This window comes from Mytilus edulis, chromosome 1, assembly GCF_963676685.1.
Source record: "Mytilus edulis chromosome 1, xbMytEdul2.2, whole genome shotgun sequence".
Lineage (NCBI taxonomy): Eukaryota > Metazoa > Mollusca > Bivalvia > Mytilida > Mytilidae > Mytilus > Mytilus edulis.
Window position 1 is genome coordinate 66049948 of NC_092344.1, and position 16932 is coordinate 66066879.

The 16932-nt window shown below is 30.6% G+C and overlaps 1 long non-coding RNA gene across 2 annotated transcripts; it reads left to right on the forward strand.

Annotated features, from left to right (window-relative positions):
* Nucleotides 1-587: 587 nt before the first annotated feature.
* LOC139487270 (uncharacterized) lies at nt 588-16856 on the forward strand. Of its 2 annotated transcripts, XR_011655816.1 has the most exons (19): nt 2360-2498; nt 2849-2927; nt 3492-3582; nt 4622-4700; nt 5265-5355; nt 6395-6473; nt 7038-7128; nt 8168-8246; nt 8811-8901; nt 9941-10019; nt 10584-10674; nt 11714-11792; nt 12357-12447; nt 13018-13096; nt 13661-13751; nt 14791-14869; nt 15434-15952; nt 16095-16173; nt 16738-16856. It is a non-coding gene; the product is annotated as an uncharacterized lncRNA (long non-coding RNA). The 2 variants fall into 2 exon arrangements; XR_011655817.1 differs by lacking the exons at nt 2360-2498; nt 10584-10674; nt 11714-11792; ... (5 more) ...; nt 16095-16173; nt 16738-16856 and adding exons at nt 588-725; nt 1076-1154; nt 1719-1809.
* The last annotated feature ends 76 nt before the right edge of the window (nt 16857-16932 follow it).

The window sequence follows — 16932 nt, forward strand, 5'->3', positions numbered from 1 at the left end:
CAGATAAAAGACTTTTAGTTATATTTAAAAAATAGGGAAATATGACATTAAATTGGTTCTGTCTTTTTTTTAAACATCGTTAAAAAGATGTGTGTCTAAGGTGAACGCCACAAGAACCCTGTAATACTAGTACGAGAGTATAGCATGTAAACATTCCTTCTCAATAATATGGTTGTATTGGAAATCTTTTCATACAGATTGACAACTCATTGTCCGATATGCATGTAATATTTGCCACATGACGCCCATAGTTCTTTCTACCATCATCATCTTATTCTGTGATATTGCTGTAAACATCGATGGTTCACACCCAAACAAAATGGGAGTAATGGACCTTCAGGTGTAATACCACCAAATCATGGTACGCCACATCCGGTTGCATACGAAAGTAGGCCTAAAAAAATATTCCCTTGAATTTGACAGTTGTAGAAAATGAACCCTGAATTTCAATGCACTTAAATTTTTCTGAGTCGTAAATATGTATGTTGGATGTCTGAATGCATCATTCTTTTTTTATTTGATCGTCTTATAAAATATTCTGGAGCGTTAAGGTTACATAGCATACCAAGCAAGTAACCAGTAAATACAAGTGTAAAAATTGGGTTGTTTACTTCCCGTGATGATTATTTTCTTATATGCAATGAAATGTAGTGTGAAATTTTCACTGTATCACTGGAAAGGATTAAACTTTACACATGCAAAGTATTTCTTTGGTTGAAATAAAGGTAAATAATGTACAATTTTTTTAAAAGTGTCAATTTAACAAAGACTAATAGGGAAAAATCAATGGTGGTATTACACCTATTTAGGGAAACCATATGTGCACTCGTGACCTTTTTGTACTTTCATTTTTAAAAGTTATAAATAAACCAGTTCATACATTGTAAACATGGACAATTCGGAATGGATTTAGACACAGAAAGCACGTTTGAGGTAAAATTGCCTTGAATTGGGGGTTTATGGGTGTTTTCTAAGTCAAATGGGTGGACAGACAAAGCTGTATTTAGTTTACTGTGTTAAATTTTAAATTACCCTTACAGTTTTGTTTATACAACATGTGAATTTTTTATTTCAGTGTTAACCATGTTCTGAAGAGCATTCTGTTGAAAAATCTTATATGTGAATTGGTCTGCAGATGACACTTCAGCATTAAAGTAAGTATCAACTATCATCATGTTTTTTGTTGTTTTTTTTGGCCGCAAAAGTTTACAATTTGCCATTGTGCCGTCTACATTTTGTACAGACAATAAATCATCTAAACACTTATTTGCCCTGGATTTATACACATCATATACCAGTCTCACATACTTAAACTTTATAATTCTTACCAATTATTTTTTGTACCAGCATTCCAAGGGACATAACCCTTTTTAAAACATTTTGAGGTATTTTTTATAACTCTTTTTCCCCATTTTTTAATGTAAAATACAAGAAAGTTGACTCTTTGTATAAATCTATTAGAAATATACTGTTATGAGTAAATAAAAAGACCTTGATACCAGTAACAAAAAATGATTGACTGAAAGGGAACCGTTATTTGTCACACTAGTCGAACAGACCAAAAACTCGAGTTACACATAAGGGCTTATAGAAACTTTCGTGTAGACTGTTAACATTTATAGAGACAGTTCTTTCAGCTAAAACACTTTAATTATTGATTTAACATTATATTTATTTATTTTTTGTGGGTAAATAATCACATTTGTTTTATTTTTTAGACAAAAGATATCAAGTTTTGATGAAAAAGGAAGGAAGGAGGAAAAATGGACCAAAACAGACCAAAACAGACCTTCAAATGAACTCTAAAAGGTGCAATAAAATTGTTTATCATCTTAAAGTTGTCTTTTGTATTCTATTTAATTGTTTGAATGCATAGATCATGAGTTTATGATCAGATAGTAGTCAACACTGCATTTTATAATGATACACTGAAATGAGGATTTTTCGAAGAAATTAGACTGAAATTGCCGTAGGATATGGCCTTACATTATAGTGATTTTCTCTGAAACTATAGCTCTGACTGAGACAAAACTTGACAGTTATGCTTGAAATAACTTGCAATTGGAGGGAAAAAAATTACATTAAGTTTATTTGATATTTAGGTGTTCTTTAGGTGTAATACCACCAAATCATGGTACGCCACATCCGGTTGCATACGAAAGTAGGCCTAAAAAAATATTCCCTTGAATTTGACAGTTGTAGAAAATGAACCCTGAATTTCAATGCACTTAAATTTTTCTGAGTCGTAAATATGTATGTTGGATGTCTGAATGCATCATTCTTTTTTTATTTGATCGTCTTATAAAATATTCTGGAGCGTTAAGGTTACATAGCATACCAAGCAAGTAACCAGTAAATACAAGTGTAAAAATTGGGTTGTTTACTTCCCGTGATGATTATTTTCTTATATGCAATGAAATGTAGTGTGAAATTTTCACTGTATCACTGGAAAGGATTAAACTTTACACATGCAAAGTATTTCTTTGGTTGAAATAAAGGTAAATAATGTACAATTTTTTTAAAAGTGTCAATTTAACAAAGACTAATAGGGAAAAATCAATGGTGGTATTACACCTATTTAGGGAAACCATATGTGCACTCGTGACCTTTTTGTACTTTCATTTTTAAAAGTTATAAATAAACCAGTTCATACATTGTAAACATGGACAATTCGGAATGGATTTAGACACAGAAAGCACGTTTGAGGTAAAATTGCCTTGAATTGGGGGTTTATGGGTGTTTTCTAAGTCAAATGGGTGGACAGACAAAGCTGTATTTAGTTTACTGTGTTAAATTTTAAATTACCCTTACAGTTTTGTTTATACAACATGTGAATTTTTTATTTCAGTGTTAACCATGTTCTGAAGAGCATTCTGTTGAAAAATCTTATATGTGAATTGGTCTGCAGATGACACTTCAGCATTAAAGTAAGTATCAACTATCATCATGTTTTTTGTTGTTTTTTTTGGCCGCAAAAGTTTACAATTTGCCATTGTGCCGTCTACATTTTGTACAGACAATAAATCATCTAAACACTTATTTGCCCTGGATTTATACACATCATATACCAGTCTCACATACTTAAACTTTATAATTCTTACCAATTATTTTTTGTACCAGCATTCCAAGGGACATAACCCTTTTTAAAACATTTTGAGGTATTTTTTATAACTCTTTTTCCCCATTTTTTAATGTAAAATACAAGAAAGTTGACTCTTTGTATAAATCTATTAGAAATATACTGTTATGAGTAAATAAAAAGACCTTGATACCAGTAACAAAAAATGATTGACTGAAAGGGAACCGTTATTTGTCACACTAGTCGAACAGACCAAAAACTCGAGTTACACATAAGGGCTTATAGAAACTTTCGTGTAGACTGTTAACATTTATAGAGACAGTTCTTTCAGCTAAAACACTTTAATTATTGATTTAACATTATATTTATTTATTTTTTGTGGGTAAATAATCACATTTGTTTTATTTTTTAGACAAAAGATATCAAGTTTTGATGAAAAAGGAAGGAAGGAGGAAAAATGGACCAAAACAGACCAAAACAGACCTTCAAATGAACTCTAAAAGGTGCAATAAAATTGTTTATCATCTTAAAGTTGTCTTTTGTATTCTATTTAATTGTTTGAATGCATAGATCATGAGTTTATGATCAGATAGTAGTCAACACTGCATTTTATAATGATACACTGAAATGAGGATTTTTCGAAGAAATTAGACTGAAATTGCCGTAGGATATGGCCTTACATTATAGTGATTTTCTCTGAAACTATAGCTCTGACTGAGACAAAACTTGACAGTTATGCTTGAAATAACTTGCAATTGGAGGGAAAAAAATTACATTAAGTTTATTTGATATTTAGGTGTTCTTTAGGTGTAATACCACCAAATCATGGTACGCCACATCCGGTTGCATACGAAAGTAGGCCTAAAAAAATATTCCCTTGAATTTGACAGTTGTAGAAAATGAACCCTGAATTTCAATGCACTTAAATTTTTCTGAGTCGTAAATATGTATGTTGGATGTCTGAATGCATCATTCTTTTTTTATTTGATCGTCTTATAAAATATTCTGGAGCGTTAAGGTTACATAGCATACCAAGCAAGTAACCAGTAAATACAAGTGTAAAAATTGGGTTGTTTACTTCCCGTGATGATTATTTTCTTATATGCAATGAAATGTAGTGTGAAATTTTCACTGTATCACTGGAAAGGATTAAACTTTACACATGCAAAGTATTTCTTTGGTTGAAATAAAGGTAAATAATGTACAATTTTTTTAAAAGTGTCAATTTAACAAAGACTAATAGGGAAAAATCAATGGTGGTATTACACCTATTTAGGGAAACCATATGTGCACTCGTGACCTTTTTGTACTTTCATTTTTAAAAGTTATAAATAAACCAGTTCATACATTGTAAACATGGACAATTCGGAATGGATTTAGACACAGAAAGCACGTTTGAGGTAAAATTGCCTTGAATTGGGGGTTTATGGGTGTTTTCTAAGTCAAATGGGTGGACAGACAAAGCTGTATTTAGTTTACTGTGTTAAATTTTAAATTACCCTTACAGTTTTGTTTATACAACATGTGAATTTTTTATTTCAGTGTTAACCATGTTCTGAAGAGCATTCTGTTGAAAAATCTTATATGTGAATTGGTCTGCAGATGACACTTCAGCATTAAAGTAAGTATCAACTATCATCATGTTTTTTGTTGTTTTTTTTGGCCGCAAAAGTTTACAATTTGCCATTGTGCCGTCTACATTTTGTACAGACAATAAATCATCTAAACACTTATTTGCCCTGGATTTATACACATCATATACCAGTCTCACATACTTAAACTTTATAATTCTTACCAATTATTTTTTGTACCAGCATTCCAAGGGACATAACCCTTTTTAAAACATTTTGAGGTATTTTTTATAACTCTTTTTCCCCATTTTTTAATGTAAAATACAAGAAAGTTGACTCTTTGTATAAATCTATTAGAAATATACTGTTATGAGTAAATAAAAAGACCTTGATACCAGTAACAAAAAATGATTGACTGAAAGGGAACCGTTATTTGTCACACTAGTCGAACAGACCAAAAACTCGAGTTACACATAAGGGCTTATAGAAACTTTCGTGTAGACTGTTAACATTTATAGAGACAGTTCTTTCAGCTAAAACACTTTAATTATTGATTTAACATTATATTTATTTATTTTTTGTGGGTAAATAATCACATTTGTTTTATTTTTTAGACAAAAGATATCAAGTTTTGATGAAAAAGGAAGGAAGGAGGAAAAATGGACCAAAACAGACCAAAACAGACCTTCAAATGAACTCTAAAAGGTGCAATAAAATTGTTTATCATCTTAAAGTTGTCTTTTGTATTCTATTTAATTGTTTGAATGCATAGATCATGAGTTTATGATCAGATAGTAGTCAACACTGCATTTTATAATGATACACTGAAATGAGGATTTTTCGAAGAAATTAGACTGAAATTGCCGTAGGATATGGCCTTACATTATAGTGATTTTCTCTGAAACTATAGCTCTGACTGAGACAAAACTTGACAGTTATGCTTGAAATAACTTGCAATTGGAGGGAAAAAAATTACATTAAGTTTATTTGATATTTAGGTGTTCTTTAGGTGTAATACCACCAAATCATGGTACGCCACATCCGGTTGCATACGAAAGTAGGCCTAAAAAAATATTCCCTTGAATTTGACAGTTGTAGAAAATGAACCCTGAATTTCAATGCACTTAAATTTTTCTGAGTCGTAAATATGTATGTTGGATGTCTGAATGCATCATTCTTTTTTTATTTGATCGTCTTATAAAATATTCTGGAGCGTTAAGGTTACATAGCATACCAAGCAAGTAACCAGTAAATACAAGTGTAAAAATTGGGTTGTTTACTTCCCGTGATGATTATTTTCTTATATGCAATGAAATGTAGTGTGAAATTTTCACTGTATCACTGGAAAGGATTAAACTTTACACATGCAAAGTATTTCTTTGGTTGAAATAAAGGTAAATAATGTACAATTTTTTTAAAAGTGTCAATTTAACAAAGACTAATAGGGAAAAATCAATGGTGGTATTACACCTATTTAGGGAAACCATATGTGCACTCGTGACCTTTTTGTACTTTCATTTTTAAAAGTTATAAATAAACCAGTTCATACATTGTAAACATGGACAATTCGGAATGGATTTAGACACAGAAAGCACGTTTGAGGTAAAATTGCCTTGAATTGGGGGTTTATGGGTGTTTTCTAAGTCAAATGGGTGGACAGACAAAGCTGTATTTAGTTTACTGTGTTAAATTTTAAATTACCCTTACAGTTTTGTTTATACAACATGTGAATTTTTTATTTCAGTGTTAACCATGTTCTGAAGAGCATTCTGTTGAAAAATCTTATATGTGAATTGGTCTGCAGATGACACTTCAGCATTAAAGTAAGTATCAACTATCATCATGTTTTTTGTTGTTTTTTTTGGCCGCAAAAGTTTACAATTTGCCATTGTGCCGTCTACATTTTGTACAGACAATAAATCATCTAAACACTTATTTGCCCTGGATTTATACACATCATATACCAGTCTCACATACTTAAACTTTATAATTCTTACCAATTATTTTTTGTACCAGCATTCCAAGGGACATAACCCTTTTTAAAACATTTTGAGGTATTTTTTATAACTCTTTTTCCCCATTTTTTAATGTAAAATACAAGAAAGTTGACTCTTTGTATAAATCTATTAGAAATATACTGTTATGAGTAAATAAAAAGACCTTGATACCAGTAACAAAAAATGATTGACTGAAAGGGAACCGTTATTTGTCACACTAGTCGAACAGACCAAAAACTCGAGTTACACATAAGGGCTTATAGAAACTTTCGTGTAGACTGTTAACATTTATAGAGACAGTTCTTTCAGCTAAAACACTTTAATTATTGATTTAACATTATATTTATTTATTTTTTGTGGGTAAATAATCACATTTGTTTTATTTTTTAGACAAAAGATATCAAGTTTTGATGAAAAAGGAAGGAAGGAGGAAAAATGGACCAAAACAGACCAAAACAGACCTTCAAATGAACTCTAAAAGGTGCAATAAAATTGTTTATCATCTTAAAGTTGTCTTTTGTATTCTATTTAATTGTTTGAATGCATAGATCATGAGTTTATGATCAGATAGTAGTCAACACTGCATTTTATAATGATACACTGAAATGAGGATTTTTCGAAGAAATTAGACTGAAATTGCCGTAGGATATGGCCTTACATTATAGTGATTTTCTCTGAAACTATAGCTCTGACTGAGACAAAACTTGACAGTTATGCTTGAAATAACTTGCAATTGGAGGGAAAAAAATTACATTAAGTTTATTTGATATTTAGGTGTTCTTTAGGTGTAATACCACCAAATCATGGTACGCCACATCCGGTTGCATACGAAAGTAGGCCTAAAAAAATATTCCCTTGAATTTGACAGTTGTAGAAAATGAACCCTGAATTTCAATGCACTTAAATTTTTCTGAGTCGTAAATATGTATGTTGGATGTCTGAATGCATCATTCTTTTTTTATTTGATCGTCTTATAAAATATTCTGGAGCGTTAAGGTTACATAGCATACCAAGCAAGTAACCAGTAAATACAAGTGTAAAAATTGGGTTGTTTACTTCCCGTGATGATTATTTTCTTATATGCAATGAAATGTAGTGTGAAATTTTCACTGTATCACTGGAAAGGATTAAACTTTACACATGCAAAGTATTTCTTTGGTTGAAATAAAGGTAAATAATGTACAATTTTTTTAAAAGTGTCAATTTAACAAAGACTAATAGGGAAAAATCAATGGTGGTATTACACCTATTTAGGGAAACCATATGTGCACTCGTGACCTTTTTGTACTTTCATTTTTAAAAGTTATAAATAAACCAGTTCATACATTGTAAACATGGACAATTCGGAATGGATTTAGACACAGAAAGCACGTTTGAGGTAAAATTGCCTTGAATTGGGGGTTTATGGGTGTTTTCTAAGTCAAATGGGTGGACAGACAAAGCTGTATTTAGTTTACTGTGTTAAATTTTAAATTACCCTTACAGTTTTGTTTATACAACATGTGAATTTTTTATTTCAGTGTTAACCATGTTCTGAAGAGCATTCTGTTGAAAAATCTTATATGTGAATTGGTCTGCAGATGACACTTCAGCATTAAAGTAAGTATCAACTATCATCATGTTTTTTGTTGTTTTTTTTGGCCGCAAAAGTTTACAATTTGCCATTGTGCCGTCTACATTTTGTACAGACAATAAATCATCTAAACACTTATTTGCCCTGGATTTATACACATCATATACCAGTCTCACATACTTAAACTTTATAATTCTTACCAATTATTTTTTGTACCAGCATTCCAAGGGACATAACCCTTTTTAAAACATTTTGAGGTATTTTTTATAACTCTTTTTCCCCATTTTTTAATGTAAAATACAAGAAAGTTGACTCTTTGTATAAATCTATTAGAAATATACTGTTATGAGTAAATAAAAAGACCTTGATACCAGTAACAAAAAATGATTGACTGAAAGGGAACCGTTATTTGTCACACTAGTCGAACAGACCAAAAACTCGAGTTACACATAAGGGCTTATAGAAACTTTCGTGTAGACTGTTAACATTTATAGAGACAGTTCTTTCAGCTAAAACACTTTAATTATTGATTTAACATTATATTTATTTATTTTTTGTGGGTAAATAATCACATTTGTTTTATTTTTTAGACAAAAGATATCAAGTTTTGATGAAAAAGGAAGGAAGGAGGAAAAATGGACCAAAACAGACCAAAACAGACCTTCAAATGAACTCTAAAAGGTGCAATAAAATTGTTTATCATCTTAAAGTTGTCTTTTGTATTCTATTTAATTGTTTGAATGCATAGATCATGAGTTTATGATCAGATAGTAGTCAACACTGCATTTTATAATGATACACTGAAATGAGGATTTTTCGAAGAAATTAGACTGAAATTGCCGTAGGATATGGCCTTACATTATAGTGATTTTCTCTGAAACTATAGCTCTGACTGAGACAAAACTTGACAGTTATGCTTGAAATAACTTGCAATTGGAGGGAAAAAAATTACATTAAGTTTATTTGATATTTAGGTGTTCTTTAGGTGTAATACCACCAAATCATGGTACGCCACATCCGGTTGCATACGAAAGTAGGCCTAAAAAAATATTCCCTTGAATTTGACAGTTGTAGAAAATGAACCCTGAATTTCAATGCACTTAAATTTTTCTGAGTCGTAAATATGTATGTTGGATGTCTGAATGCATCATTCTTTTTTTATTTGATCGTCTTATAAAATATTCTGGAGCGTTAAGGTTACATAGCATACCAAGCAAGTAACCAGTAAATACAAGTGTAAAAATTGGGTTGTTTACTTCCCGTGATGATTATTTTCTTATATGCAATGAAATGTAGTGTGAAATTTTCACTGTATCACTGGAAAGGATTAAACTTTACACATGCAAAGTATTTCTTTGGTTGAAATAAAGGTAAATAATGTACAATTTTTTTAAAAGTGTCAATTTAACAAAGACTAATAGGGAAAAATCAATGGTGGTATTACACCTATTTAGGGAAACCATATGTGCACTCGTGACCTTTTTGTACTTTCATTTTTAAAAGTTATAAATAAACCAGTTCATACATTGTAAACATGGACAATTCGGAATGGATTTAGACACAGAAAGCACGTTTGAGGTAAAATTGCCTTGAATTGGGGGTTTATGGGTGTTTTCTAAGTCAAATGGGTGGACAGACAAAGCTGTATTTAGTTTACTGTGTTAAATTTTAAATTACCCTTACAGTTTTGTTTATACAACATGTGAATTTTTTATTTCAGTGTTAACCATGTTCTGAAGAGCATTCTGTTGAAAAATCTTATATGTGAATTGGTCTGCAGATGACACTTCAGCATTAAAGTAAGTATCAACTATCATCATGTTTTTTGTTGTTTTTTTTGGCCGCAAAAGTTTACAATTTGCCATTGTGCCGTCTACATTTTGTACAGACAATAAATCATCTAAACACTTATTTGCCCTGGATTTATACACATCATATACCAGTCTCACATACTTAAACTTTATAATTCTTACCAATTATTTTTTGTACCAGCATTCCAAGGGACATAACCCTTTTTAAAACATTTTGAGGTATTTTTTATAACTCTTTTTCCCCATTTTTTAATGTAAAATACAAGAAAGTTGACTCTTTGTATAAATCTATTAGAAATATACTGTTATGAGTAAATAAAAAGACCTTGATACCAGTAACAAAAAATGATTGACTGAAAGGGAACCGTTATTTGTCACACTAGTCGAACAGACCAAAAACTCGAGTTACACATAAGGGCTTATAGAAACTTTCGTGTAGACTGTTAACATTTATAGAGACAGTTCTTTCAGCTAAAACACTTTAATTATTGATTTAACATTATATTTATTTATTTTTTGTGGGTAAATAATCACATTTGTTTTATTTTTTAGACAAAAGATATCAAGTTTTGATGAAAAAGGAAGGAAGGAGGAAAAATGGACCAAAACAGACCAAAACAGACCTTCAAATGAACTCTAAAAGGTGCAATAAAATTGTTTATCATCTTAAAGTTGTCTTTTGTATTCTATTTAATTGTTTGAATGCATAGATCATGAGTTTATGATCAGATAGTAGTCAACACTGCATTTTATAATGATACACTGAAATGAGGATTTTTCGAAGAAATTAGACTGAAATTGCCGTAGGATATGGCCTTACATTATAGTGATTTTCTCTGAAACTATAGCTCTGACTGAGACAAAACTTGACAGTTATGCTTGAAATAACTTGCAATTGGAGGGAAAAAAATTACATTAAGTTTATTTGATATTTAGGTGTTCTTTAGGTGTAATACCACCAAATCATGGTACGCCACATCCGGTTGCATACGAAAGTAGGCCTAAAAAAATATTCCCTTGAATTTGACAGTTGTAGAAAATGAACCCTGAATTTCAATGCACTTAAATTTTTCTGAGTCGTAAATATGTATGTTGGATGTCTGAATGCATCATTCTTTTTTTATTTGATCGTCTTATAAAATATTCTGGAGCGTTAAGGTTACATAGCATACCAAGCAAGTAACCAGTAAATACAAGTGTAAAAATTGGGTTGTTTACTTCCCGTGATGATTATTTTCTTATATGCAATGAAATGTAGTGTGAAATTTTCACTGTATCACTGGAAAGGATTAAACTTTACACATGCAAAGTATTTCTTTGGTTGAAATAAAGGTAAATAATGTACAATTTTTTTAAAAGTGTCAATTTAACAAAGACTAATAGGGAAAAATCAATGGTGGTATTACACCTATTTAGGGAAACCATATGTGCACTCGTGACCTTTTTGTACTTTCATTTTTAAAAGTTATAAATAAACCAGTTCATACATTGTAAACATGGACAATTCGGAATGGATTTAGACACAGAAAGCACGTTTGAGGTAAAATTGCCTTGAATTGGGGGTTTATGGGTGTTTTCTAAGTCAAATGGGTGGACAGACAAAGCTGTATTTAGTTTACTGTGTTAAATTTTAAATTACCCTTACAGTTTTGTTTATACAACATGTGAATTTTTTATTTCAGTGTTAACCATGTTCTGAAGAGCATTCTGTTGAAAAATCTTATATGTGAATTGGTCTGCAGATGACACTTCAGCATTAAAGTAAGTATCAACTATCATCATGTTTTTTGTTGTTTTTTTTGGCCGCAAAAGTTTACAATTTGCCATTGTGCCGTCTACATTTTGTACAGACAATAAATCATCTAAACACTTATTTGCCCTGGATTTATACACATCATATACCAGTCTCACATACTTAAACTTTATAATTCTTACCAATTATTTTTTGTACCAGCATTCCAAGGGACATAACCCTTTTTAAAACATTTTGAGGTATTTTTTATAACTCTTTTTCCCCATTTTTTAATGTAAAATACAAGAAAGTTGACTCTTTGTATAAATCTATTAGAAATATACTGTTATGAGTAAATAAAAAGACCTTGATACCAGTAACAAAAAATGATTGACTGAAAGGGAACCGTTATTTGTCACACTAGTCGAACAGACCAAAAACTCGAGTTACACATAAGGGCTTATAGAAACTTTCGTGTAGACTGTTAACATTTATAGAGACAGTTCTTTCAGCTAAAACACTTTAATTATTGATTTAACATTATATTTATTTATTTTTTGTGGGTAAATAATCACATTTGTTTTATTTTTTAGACAAAAGATATCAAGTTTTGATGAAAAAGGAAGGAAGGAGGAAAAATGGACCAAAACAGACCAAAACAGACCTTCAAATGAACTCTAAAAGGTGCAATAAAATTGTTTATCATCTTAAAGTTGTCTTTTGTATTCTATTTAATTGTTTGAATGCATAGATCATGAGTTTATGATCAGATAGTAGTCAACACTGCATTTTATAATGATACACTGAAATGAGGATTTTTCGAAGAAATTAGACTGAAATTGCCGTAGGATATGGCCTTACATTATAGTGATTTTCTCTGAAACTATAGCTCTGACTGAGACAAAACTTGACAGTTATGCTTGAAATAACTTGCAATTGGAGGGAAAAAAATTACATTAAGTTTATTTGATATTTAGGTGTTCTTTAGGGAAACCATATGTGCACTCGTGACCTTTTTGTACTTTCATTTTTAAAAGTTATAAATAAACCAGTTCATACATTGTAAACATGGACAATTCGGAATGGATTTAGACACAGAAAGCACGTTTGAGGTAAAATTGCCTTGAATTGGGGGTTTATGGGTGTTTTCTAAGTCAAATGGGTGGACAGACAAAGCTGTATTTAGTTTACTGTGTTAAATTTTAAATTACCCTTACAGTTTTGTTTATACAACATGTGAATTTTTTATTTCAGTGTTAACCATGTTCTGAAGAGCATTCTGTTGAAAAATCTTATATGTGAATTGGTCTGCAGATGACACTTCAGCATTAAAGTAAGTATCAACTATCATCATGTTTTTTGTTGTTTTTTTTGGCCGCAAAAGTTTACAATTTGCCATTGTGCCGTCTACATTTTGTACAGACAATAAATCATCTAAACACTTATTTGCCCTGGATTTATACACATCATATACCAGTCTCACATACTTAAACTTTATAATTCTTACCAATTATTTTTTGTACCAGCATTCCAAGGGACATAACCCTTTTTAAAACATTTTGAGGTATTTTTTATAACTCTTTTTCCCCATTTTTTAATGTAAAATACAAGAAAGTTGACTCTTTGTATAAATCTATTAGAAATATACTGTTATGAGTAAATAAAAAGACCTTGATACCAGTAACAAAAAATGATTGACTGAAAGGGAACCGTTATTTGTCACACTAGTCGAACAGACCAAAAACTCGAGTTACACATAAGGGCTTATAGAAACTTTCGTGTAGACTGTTAACATTTATAGAGACAGTTCTTTCAGCTAAAACACTTTAATTATTGATTTAACATTATATTTATTTATTTTTTGTGGGTAAATAATCACATTTGTTTTATTTTTTAGACAAAAGATATCAAGTTTTGATGAAAAAGGAAGGAAGGAGGAAAAATGGACCAAAACAGACCAAAACAGACCTTCAAATGAACTCTAAAAGGTGCAATAAAATTGTTTATCATCTTAAAGTTGTCTTTTGTATTCTATTTAATTGTTTGAATGCATAGATCATGAGTTTATGATCAGATAGTAGTCAACACTGCATTTTATAATGATACACTGAAATGAGGATTTTTCGAAGAAATTAGACTGAAATTGCTGTAGGATATGGCCTTACATTATAGTGATTTTCTCTGAAACTATAGCTCTGACTGAGACAAAACTTGACAGTTATGCTTGAAATAACTTGCAATTGGAGGGAAAAAAATTACATTAAGTTTATTTGATATTTAGGTGTTCTTTAGGTGTAATACCACCAAATCATGGTACGCCACATCCGGTTGCATACGAAAGTAGGCCTAAAAAAATATTCCCTTGAATTTGACAGTTGTAGAAAATGAACCCTGAATTTCAATGCACTTAAATTTTTCTGAGTCGTAAATATGTATGTTGGATGTCTGAATGCATCATTCTTTTTTTATTTGATCGTCTTATAAAATATTCTGGAGCGTTAAGGTTACATAGCATACCAAGCAAGTAACCAGTAAATACAAGTGTAAAAATTGGGTTGTTTACTTCCCGTGATGATTATTTTCTTATATGCAATGAAATGTAGTGTGAAATTTTCACTGTATCACTGGAAAGGATTAAACTTTACACATGCAAAGTATTTCTTTGGTTGAAATAAAGGTAAATAATGTACAATTTTTTTAAAAGTGTCAATTTAACAAAGACTAATAGGGAAAAATCAATGGTGGTATTACACCTATTTAGGGAAACCATATGTGCACTCGTGACCTTTTTGTACTTTCATTTTTAAAAGTTATAAATAAACCAGTTCATACATTGTAAACATGGACAATTCGGAATGGATTTAGACACAGAAAGCACGTTTGAGGTAAAATTGCCTTGAATTGGGGGTTTATGGGTGTTTTCTAAGTCAAATGGGTGGACAGACAAAGCTGTATTTAGTTTACTGTGTTAAATTTTAAATTACCCTTACAGTTTTGTTTATACAACATGTGAATTTTTTATTTCAGTGTTAACCATGTTCTGAAGAGCATTCTGTTGAAAAATCTTATATGTGAATTGGTCTGCAGATGACACTTCAGCATTAAAGTAAGTATCAACTATCATCATGTTTTTTGTTGTTTTTTTTGGCCGCAAAAGTTTACAATTTGCCATTGTGCCGTCTACATTTTGTACAGACAATAAATCATCTAAACACTTATTTGCCCTGGATTTATACACATCATATACCAGTCTCACATACTTAAACTTTATAATTCTTACCAATTATTTTTTGTACCAGCATTCCAAGGGACATAACCCTTTTTAAAACATTTTGAGGTATTTTTTATAACTCTTTTTCCCCATTTTTTAATGTAAAATACAAGAAAGTTGACTCTTTGTATAAATCTATTAGAAATATACTGTTATGAGTAAATAAAAAGACCTTGATACCAGTAACAAAAAATGATTGACTGAAAGGGAACCGTTATTTGTCACACTAGTCGAACAGACCAAAAACTCGAGTTACACATAAGGGCTTATAGAAACTTTCGTGTAGACTGTTAACATTTATAGAGACAGTTCTTTCAGCTAAAACACTTTAATTATTGATTTAACATTATATTTATTTATTTTTTGTGGGTAAATAATCACATTTGTTTTATTTTTTAGACAAAAGATATCAAGTTTTGATGAAAAAGGAAGGAAGGAGGAAAAATGGACCAAAACAGACCAAAACAGACCTTCAAATGAACTCTAAAAGGTGCAATAAAATTGTTTATCATCTTAAAGTTGTCTTTTGTATTCTATTTAATTGTTTGAATGCATAGATCATGAGTTTATGATCAGATAGTAGTCAACACTGCATTTTATAATGATACACTGAAATGAGGATTTTTCGAAGAAATTAGACTGAAATTGCCGTAGGATATGGCCTTACATTATAGTGATTTTCTCTGAAACTATAGCTCTGACTGAGACAAAACTTGACAGTTATGCTTGAAATAACTTGCAATTGGAGGGAAAAAAATTACATTAAGTTTATTTGATATTTAGGTGTTCTTTAGGGAAACCATATGTGCACTCGTGACCTTTTTGTACTTTCATTTTTAAAAGTTATAAATAAACCAGTTCATACATTGTAAACATGGACAATTCGGAATGGATTTAGACACAGAAAGCACGTTTGAGGTAAAATTGCCTTGAATTGGGGGTTTATGGGTGTTTTCTAAGTCAAATGGGTGGACAGACAAAGCTGTATTTAGTTTACTGTGTTAAATTTTAAATTACCCTTACAGTTTTGTTTATACAACATGTGAATTTTTTATTTCAGTGTTAACCATGTTCTGAAGAGCATTCTGTTGAAAAATCTTATATGTGAATTGGTCTGCAGATGACACTTCAGCATTAAAGTAAGTATCAACTATCATCATGTTTTTTGTTGTTTTTTTTGGCCGCAAAAGTTTACAATTTGCCATTGTGCCGTCTACATTTTGTACAGACAATAAATCATCTAAACACTTATTTGCCCTGGATTTATACACATCATATACCAGTCTCACATACTTAAACTTTATAATTCTTACCAATTATTTTTTGTACCAGCATTCCAAGGGACATAACCCTTTTTAAAACATTTTGAGGTATTTTTTATAACTCTTTTTCCCCATTTTTTAATGTAAAATACAAGAAAGTTGACTCTTTGTATAAATCTATTAGAAATATACTGTTATGAGTAAATAAAAAGACCTTGATACCAGTAACAAAAAATGATTGACTGAAAGGGAACCGTTATTTGTCACACTAGTCGAACAGACCAAAAACTCGAGTTACACATAAGGGCTTATAGAAACTTTCGTGTAGACTGTTAACATTTATAGAGACAGTTCTTTCAGCTAAAACACTTTAATTATTGATTTAACATTATATTTATTTATTTTTTGTGGGTAAATAATCACATTTGTTTTATTTTTTAGACAAAAGATATCAAGTTTTGATGAAAAAGGAAGGAAGGAGGAAAAATGGACCAAAACAGACCAAAACAGACCTTCAAATGAACTCTAAAAGGTGCAATAAAATTGTTTATCATCTTAAAGTTGTCTTTTGTATTCTATTTAATTGTTTGAATGCATAGATCATGAGTTTATGATCAGATAGTAGTCAACACTGCA